Consider the following 10,000-nt stretch of genomic DNA (forward strand, 5'->3'; position numbering starts at 1 on the left):
TTTGGCGGATGATATCTGGAGATGGTGTGGGCCCTTTGGTGCGATTACATGGAAAGGTAAATGCAGGAGTTTATAAACAACTTGTAAAAGATCAAGTCTTGCCTGTGCTGAAAAATTCAACCAAGCGACCACCCATATTCATGCAGGACAATGCCCCATGTCACAAGGCTAAGGTGGTCATGAACTTCCTCAAGGCTGAAAAGGTTATTGTTATGGATTGGCCAGCTCAAAGCCAAGATCTCAATCCTATTGAAAATGTGTGGAATATTCTAGGAGAACGTTCGAAAGCCAGAAATCCTAAAACAACCGAGCAATTATGGGATACCCTTCAGGAAGAATGGAATAAGATCACCCAGCAAGAAATTGAAAATTTAATTTCCTCATGCAGTCGAAGATGTCAAAGTGTGATTGAAGCTAAACGGCTTCACACTAAATATTAAATAATTCCAGTATTCTTTGTCATTTTTGATTACTTTGTTATTTTATCAACCGTTCTGATTATTTTGGCCGCCATGGGTTTTGCAGTAAATTACTAAATCATCCATAACTTTTGTATTGTCCGCTTACATTACACCAAAATCTCAGACAATAACAATTAGTATTGCATTTATTGTGAAAATTATAGAATATAAAACAACTTTGATAAAAACGAACAGCTGGGACTTCAAAGGTTCGGCACTGATTTGTAAATGAGGCAAGCTAACCGTTCCATTGGAGCAGCGTATATCGGTAGATTCTGTTAGCCACCTCAATGCATTACAATGGATGCAAACTGTAGGCATGTTGCCAGTGATGATATGTGGGTGTGATGTGCAGTCCTCATGGGGGCTGTAATGAAAGGCCTTGTTAGACTAGCAACAACCCTCGAAGACATGAGAACGCATTTTACGCTGAGAATCAGCCCCAAGCCTTGTGGCTCTTTGTTCAACCGTCTCTAAAGCACGGCTATTTGAGGCAGAGGCAGCATCGCGAGCACGCCGGAGTTCTGCTTGTTGAGTAGTCAGCCTGTGATGCTCTGGCGGTTGAAGTTAAAACAGCCTTGCACATACACCGAAATACACATTGTTCTTGCTTTCCCACAAGGAACGCAAAACGGAAGCGTTTTTTGTTTTCTTGCCAATGTGACCCTGGCTTTTTCGAGGCATCCTATCGAGAATCTATTATTGAATGCAAACCGGAAAACTTCAAATGGGACAAAGGGTTCAGCAACGTGCGATGTTGACCGATAAAATAACAATACCTGTGAATGAAGAGTGCTTTTCTTAGAATGTAACCGAGGAATTTGATTTGTAAAATCTGTGAAAATGATAAGAATTTGCCAAAACAGCGTTCAGTAATGTTTACTGATAAAAAATAACTCGTAATTTGAAATGTTGATACTAATATTCCTTCTTCATGAAAAGGAATTAAAGAATAAATAATGGGCATGTACGTGTCAAATCGAGTCACGCAAAAGTCGAAAATATCGCTCATTTTTTGTTTTATATAAGAAACTGTTTGCCAAAGTTTGAGATATTTGTCACCCAAATTTCCACGTCAATTACCAAACAATTTGTAGTTTTCTACTGTCAGTTGAATTTTGTTGAGAGAAAATATTCACAGAGTTGATTGATCGCCAATTAGTGCCATTTATTCGTTAAAGTTAATATTTTATTTTATTTTTACTTATTCAAAATAATCGCCTTGACTTTTGCATCTTTTGTGTCAGTTTATTAAACACAGAATGAAGTGCCTGCATGCACGTGTTTGATTACCGTTCATTCTAGAATGATATCGATCTTTACTGCCATCACATCATTTGTTCTTTCACGAAATTTAACTGATGCACCCACTGTGACGTCCTTTACCTATGTTTACAATTTCAGCACAATCAATTGAAAATACGGCTGTTATAATCTTTTATACACACACAGGCAGAACGGGATTCATATAATAGATTATATTGCATATCTCTTCAGACACCTGGAAGAAGAAGGCAGTGCGGTGCGATGAATGGTTCAGATCGCTGAAGCTCGTCATTCCAGACATAGAGAGAATACGTAATTTCAGCCAACTGAGAGAATATGAAAGAGCGCAATGAGAGGCGTCACTTCTCTGTAGCATGGGATAGCTTCAGCAGCAACAGATGCCATCGCTGCTTCTGCAGATCAAGAGCAGGATTTGTAACCCAGAAGACTGCTCGAAATGATTATTGAACAAAATTCGGCCATGCTGGAGCACCCCCTTCAGTCGCACAAATCGACCCTAGGAATTATCTTTTGCAATTCTAGTACTTATTCTGTCGGTTTCTGTTGCCGAAATGCTAAGTTGTGGGGGATATAAGCACACCAACATCGGTTGTCAAGCCACGGTATGAGGAGAGGACAAACACAGACACAAACATATACAAATATATATATATATATATATATATACGACCGGTTTCTTTCAGTTTCCGTCTACCAAATCCACTCACAAGACGTTGGTTGGCTCGAGGCTATAGTAGAAGACACTTGCCCAAGGTGCCACGTAGAGGGACTGAACCCAGAACCATGTGGTTGGGAGGCAAGCTTCTTACCACATACCCAGTTCTGCACCCATATATAGAAATAATTTAACATTAAACTGAAAAATTACTCAATACTTTTGGGTAGAGTACATATATATGGAACTGTTACAAGTAGAGGGGTGACAGTGACTTCGAAGTTTCAGCCTAATAACATTCGTTAATCTAACGAAATGCTAACTGAGAGTTAGTGACATAACAGTTGATAGAGTCAATTATAAGCAACAAACGGTTGATGGTTTGAAAAACAATAATATAGTTGAATGTAGAAATTGTTACGTTGTAGAGAGAGTTGGTTGGTGAAGTAGCACCGCATTCAACGTATGTAGATTTGTGCACACGAAGCTGTGTCTATTTCTTTACTACCCACAAGGGGCTAAACACAGAGAGGACAAACAAGGAGAGACAAACGGATTAAGTCGATTATATCGACCCCAGTGCGTAACTGGTACTTAATTTATCGACCCCGAAAGGATGAAAGGCAAAGCCGACCTCGGTGGAATTTGAACTCAGAACGTAGCGGCAGAAGAAATACGGCTACGCATTTCGCCTGGTGTGCTAACGTTTCTGCCAGCTCGCCGCCTTTATCACACGAAGCTGTATCTATCACACGAAACTGTATCTATCGCTGTATCTAAATATTTTGTGTTTCTGAGAATCTTCTGCCAAATAAAGAAATCAGCGTTATTTAAAAACAAACACATTTCAGCAATAATGTTAAATTCTACTCCAGAGATAAGGCTTAGCGATAAGAATATGTAAGGACTGGCATATGGAATCCTTGATGCAGTTTGAAAAGCACTGGAAGCAATGTGGCGTGATACAAATCAGAAGCATCGAAGAATTTCATGGGAAAGTCGTCCTCTTACGCTGTTGAGAAAATCGCATTCGTAAGATGTGTTGAAACTCAGCAGAAAATATCAACAATAGTAGAAAGGCGAAAACATGGAAATAATGTTTCACCAGATTTCTGCACTACGTTAAAAATGTCATAATAGATTTAGTCAGAAGAATGGAGACAGAGTAAAATAAAACAAATAATAATGATACGAAGAATTTATTAGCGACAGGATTCCATGCATTCATGCAAATGAGATGATGAAGAACACGCGGGAGTAAACAAAATAAAGAGTTTTATACAAAAAAGAGGAAGAGTAAAGACTTTATACAATGGATCATTCAAAAATATTAAACACAGAAGAAATATAAAATTATAAAAGTGGAAAGATATAACTTAAACAGTGAAAATATAAATTGGGTTATTTCTCTACCCCCACAAATATGTCAGAATCTATTAGCTACTTCGTGTCATAGAATCACACCATGTTGCTTGTTTACCCTTCGTCGTATTGATTTGAGGTCTACCCTAACCGCTTCCATTTTCTGTGTGTTGGCCATGGCAACATTCTCCAACTTCCTCTGGATTATTGATGCTTTCTGTTGTGATAAATCCTTGATGTTGTCTTCGCCAGTGTTTTAACATTTAAATACCTCCTGTAAACCAGTCTGAAATATTTCTCATCATTCAACATTGTCAACATTATCAATGTTGTAAGGGACTATTTTTGAGGTGGGAAAGCTATTTTACCAAAACTCTCAATCTGTAAAAATACCAATTTCGTTTGTAAAGTAAATATGTAATTTTCCACTTAAATATTTGTTGTTGTACAACAATTGTGAAATTTTAAAAAGTCATGAAAGCATTCCTTATTTTCTGAAACTTGTCATTTTCCGTTTCGTTTATGTTCGAAGAACTTTTGGTCAAGCTATTGCATGGAAATGTTGTGCTAATATTCTGGACAAAGAAACACTTCCTTTGACATACATCATCTGCCATATTCTGGACAAAGAAACACTTCCTTTGACATACATCATCTGCCATAGCTATTATTCACATACAATTCATGTTTGCGAGTTGTATTCATATAAAGAGATAACTATTGAGCACATATTCACATGCACCTTCACAAATGCGAGAGTCTTTATGGGGTTACTCGATCTACTGGAAATACTAGCCATGTCTCTTTTAAATCAAAGAGTCACATCAAAGCGATGAAAAGAGAACCTTCACTAGGAACGTTTATGGCGAAATCCTCTACACTGTATGAATACAAAGTTTGTAGAATATGAAATGAAAAGTTTTTAAAGCAAACATTTTTCGTTAAACCATTTGAAAAGATTATTTACGAAGCCTTCATTGAGAAAGACATCCTAGATTTCCAATAACTTGCGTAAATGAAAAGCTCATAATATAACAACTATTTTCTGAAAATAAAAATAGAATCGGCAAATGAAATTGCCCATCCTTATTACCAGAGCAAACTATAAGACCCAAGAATCCTAAACTTGTATAGCAAAGCTATTATAGATACTTGTATGGTACCGCTTGAAGACCGGCTTCCACCCCGTTTACATTTGTCGTCGTAGCGTTTGTTCTTTCGGGCTGTTCACTTTCATAATAAACAACGCACACCAAGAATACAGCTATAGCATAAAATTTGCAAGACGATAATACTGATAATAATAATAATAATAATAATATTAATAACAATAATAATAATTCTTTCTAATGTTTGGCACAAGGCCGGCTATTTTGAGAAGAGGGGCAAGTTGTTTAGATGGATCCCAGGGATGAAATTCAAACTCCACTTCTGTGGGATTTGAAATTGTGACATAAAGGGGCATAACTGAATACTGCATGATATTTCTGTCTGGTAAGCAAAGAATGCTTGTGTTCTTGTGTATCACTATTCGGATTTCTTTTTCAGGATTCTCGAGTTTTGAATTAACGGAAAATTTGGTTTAAAGGGCAATTGGGAATTACCGAAAGTGAATTTTATTTTCCGCGAATTCCTAGACATATTGTTAATTCTAAGTCGCAAGACCACCTTAAAATACTTCAACAAACGGTCTTTTATCTCATTTCATCATCGTTCAAAACGGAAGTTTCCGAGAAACTAATAGAATTGAAGAGAACGGACCGATTATGAACAGAATCAACCAACAGAAAATGACCTTTTTTATGGAAAAATAGAAGAAATAACATCCGTACAAGTTGCCAGGAAAGAACGAAAGGATTCAACGTCGATTTGAAGAGAAAAATATCGAAATTAGTGAAATAACTTCAAGAACAGAGAACTCAGAAATTCCTTAAATGCATAAATAACTGTGTAAAATCACATATGAATGTCCACTCATTCTGGTAAATTCTGGGATATGGAAATTACCAACATTTATGGAAGTTTATCGAGGAAAATAATTATCGGATTTCTTTAAAAAATTTTGTTTAAATTCAACTTTGGTTTGAAAAAATAATATAGTTTCAGATTTAATTGATGGAATCTCATGTTTAAATCTGAGAACAACATTAACCGCCAGCACTTATTGTGTGACGCACACATCTCTCTCTCGCTCTCTCTCTCTCCCTTTCTCTCTTTAAAATAAATTCAAATTTATGAGCCTTGTAACATTCGAGAATAAGAATCACAATGTAGATTTTGCAGTTACTAATAAGTTCACCAATTATGCCGATCGGATGCAAAGTGAACTTAGTGAAAGATTTCTGAGTGCAGAAGGATCCTTTTCTTTCGTAAATATCAAACAAAAGTGAAATTCTTCAGATATAAGTTGAAGAGAAATGTGGTCATGAATTGGAATTAATCAATAATACGAAATAGAATTGTTTATTTGTAATCTGAGAATGATTCGTGTTCCTTCAATGCTGTATTGCCAAAGTTATGATCAATATAATACAATTTGTCGATCTTTCAGAGAATGAATTTTGTTATTCTTATCGTTGTATCAGCTTTGAAACCAATGAAAAATGAAGAAGAAAACAAGGCAGAACAAATGCAACTTAACCTCCACAGAAAGTTTATTAGTCCTTATTCTCGAAGAATCGAATCGACCAGATACTTCAATGTATCACTTTCTGAGAGAATCAAACTGCAAACGAAAGAAATACTGACGAGATTCATGAAGTGTTCCAATATTACTCTTTGTTGACTCCTTGTTTTGTTCAAAGAAATCTCAGAGCAAAATATTATCAAAGAATTGTAAGAAAAAAATGGTCATCGCTTTGTCGAAGGAATTTCTTGCTTTCCATTCTGAACTCTATAGAGTTCAGAATGGAAGACTCCATCCAAAGAACTGTCGCTTACTACATGCAATGTTGCTTCTTGACACAAAACTATATCTTTAATGGGATTGAAAATATCTTTTTATCAATTAAAGAAAATATCTCCGTTCTTTACGTTTTCGTAAGTTGTTAGTTCCCCGTACAAGTATAAATAATTGTTAGTTTCCTAGACAAGTTTATATAATAATTTCCTAGCTAATATTTTTTTTTTAATGAAATAAATGTTTTGTTCCAGTAAACAAAATTCCAAGAGAGTTAAAAAATCAAAAAAATTTTCTTTTCTGCTAAAATGAAAGTTTTGGTTTTATATTCCCGATTTCTTGAGATTGATGAATTTCGGGAAATAGGGGAGCCTTAGTCGTTACGTTAAATATCTTGGTATGACAGAGCACATGTGCGCGCGCGAGCGTGTATGAGTATGTGAGTGTGTGTGTGTGTGTAATCAATAGATTATATAATTGTAATACTGGTGTAATGTATTATTTGGTGCTTGTGGACGTTTCCCATCCACGCGTATGTGCATGCATTGGTCGGTCTTTTTGTGAGAGTTGTCTGTGTTTGTTTCCGTAAATGAGGAGTGAGAGCCTGAACGTATTTCTATGTGGTTGAGTGTGGGAAGTGCTGGTATACGGGGGTTTGAGTTTCACTCAATGAATGGGACCAGCTTTTAACGAGGCGGGGGTTTTATTTTCGGATTGCACTGAAGCAACTATTCTTATGTGGAATGCGTATTGCTACGGGTTGGTACATAAGAAGGAACAGATGCAGGCTGAAACATCTATAACAATGTTAATTGCTGATAGGGACATTGTATTTCATTTAACAACCATAAAATATTAGCAAGTTTATTAAATGTTTATAAGCCAATGCTGCGTTCTATTTTTTCGTGCTAGCAGTGCGATTCAATCGCTTTGAAAGTTGTTTCAACATAGAATCGATAGAATTTAGAGCCAGAAGTGACAATTACAACGTTTCGTATACGAATATGTCTACGTAAACAATGCGATTGAAAATAGGAAAATAGATGATGCTCTTGCTACTTTTTCAGCGCCACATCCAACCCACCAACATACATTGCTTAAATAGCAGCTGAGTTTCGGAGTGTGGAGCATGGGCGTGAGAGAGAGAGAGAGAGTGCGGTGAATGTGTGTGTGTGCTTGCGTGCCAGGATTTCTCGGCATTTTTTGGCTTGTGTGTGCTGGCATTAGTGTATTTGTAGGTGTGTTACAGTCGTACCATTGAGTGCCGAGTTTGCATGTTACAGTTTGTTGCACGTGTGGTGTCACAGTAACTCTTTCTCTCTTTCTCTGTGTATGTATGTATGTATGTATGTATATATAATATATATATATATTATATATATATATTATATATATATATATAATATATATATATATATATAATATATATATGTATATATATATATATATATAATATATATATATATATATAATATATATATATAATATATATATATATATATAATATATATATATATATATATATATATGTATATATATATATATATGTATATATATATATATATATATATATATATATATTATATATATATATATATATATAATATATATATATATATATATATACATACATACATACATGCATACACACGTTTGTGTAAATTACGCAAATATGAAAATAACATTTAATTCTCATTTTAACAGAGATATTTACCAAAATTACATAAAAACATTCTTGAAATACTAAAGAGTAAATTTATTCAATAAAATCGCCATTTGGCTTCAACCACAACCACCAGACGACTTCAGAATCTCCTGCAACTCTTCTAGACAGTCTTCTTGTTTAAGTTGGTGAATGTTGACGTAATCCTTGCTTTCATTTCATCTTTGGTGTTACAAGGAATTTTGTTGGTCTCTCTCTCAACTGCGCCTCACACATAATAATGATGGGGGTTGCTGTCTGGGGAGTTAGATGGCCAGATGTTAAGAGTGATATGGTCGCAGAAATTGTCTGACAGCCATGACTGTGTTCTTGTGCTTGTGTGGCATGGTGCAGAGTCCTGTTGCTAGACTTAGGGTCTTCCAGCAGCTACCCTCTTGACCCAGGGCAGGACTACCTGCTTGTGAGAAGATGAATGGAGGCAGGCAGTGTGAGAAAGCACGCTATAAAATAAAACTACTGAATAATAATAATAATAATAATAATGAACACTTTCCATACAATAACCATCAGAGCATCACAACAAATCACAGCACATACCCAAGGCACACAGAGCTGCGCTCGGTAGTGAAGTGAAAGCACGCTATAAAAATAAAACTACTGAATAATAATAATAATAATAATAATAATAATAATAATAATAATAATAATAATAATAATAAATTAAAAATTTTTTATCAGTCGCCAACATATAAAATACATCTATTAAGATGAATTCATTTATAGAGATTTATAACAGTATAAAATACAATTATAAACGCAAATGCAAAGCTCCGAACCCATACAAATAGCACAAATCTACCCACATCGAATTTCGTAGCCTATTTCAGTATTTGTGTCATTTGGTCAGATTAGTTTGCTTTTCTGTGGATATGTATAAATGTTTGATTTATTTCCCTCAGTATGCTTTGCTGATGAGGGAAAGTCATTAGACTAATCCAGAAATTGATACAATCCAAGGCCAACTGCATTATTTTATGAACTTCTGCCAGCCTACTCCCTCCATTTCAACACGTTTGTACTATAAAAGTGATGATTTTAAGTGGTTTGACGACGATTTAGCGTCTATTTTCAGCATATGCATGGTCTCTTCTATGCCATTAATTATAATCGTATTTTATACTATCATAAATCTGTCCCTCCCCCCTCTCTCTCTCTCTCTCTCTCTCTCTCTCTATATATATATATATATATATATATATACAGATGTTGGACAAAATAACGGAAACATCTTAAAATTTCAAACAAATTTATTTTAATATGGGGTAGGACCGTCTTTGGAAGTAATAACAGCTTGAATTCTACGAGGAATGGACTCGTACAAAGTTTGAATTTTTTCCAAAGGATTTTTAGTTCATTCTTCAGCTAAAACACTCTCCAGTTCTTGTAGTGATGATTGTGGAGGATATCGACTCATTACCTGTTTTTCTAAAATGCACCATAAATATTCAATAATATTGAGATTTGGGGACTGTGGTGGCCAGGTAAGATGTTCAACTTCACTAGAACGTTCCTCGTGCCGTTCAATAACAACTTTAGCTGTGTGAATTGGTGCATTATCCGGCAGATTTCCAAGACATGGCCTCCCAGATCATCACAGATCCTCCTCCATGTTT

At 35.4% G+C, this 10,000-nt stretch overlaps 1 long non-coding RNA gene across 1 annotated transcript in view; it reads right to left on the reverse strand.

Moving 5' to 3' along the window:
- Positions 1-1,550: 1,550 nt before the first annotated feature.
- Positions 1,551-10,000, reverse strand: part of LOC118764938 — a 21,264-nt gene continuing 12,814 nt past the window's right edge. Inside the window, exon 3 of the long non-coding RNA XR_005000777.1 lies at positions 1,551-1,562. This is a non-coding gene — a long non-coding RNA (uncharacterized LOC118764938). The remainder of the gene's footprint in view (positions 1,563-10,000) is intronic.

Source organism: Octopus sinensis, linkage group LG9 (assembly GCF_006345805.1).
Source record: "Octopus sinensis linkage group LG9, ASM634580v1, whole genome shotgun sequence".
Classification (NCBI taxonomy): domain Eukaryota; kingdom Metazoa; phylum Mollusca; class Cephalopoda; order Octopoda; family Octopodidae; genus Octopus; species Octopus sinensis.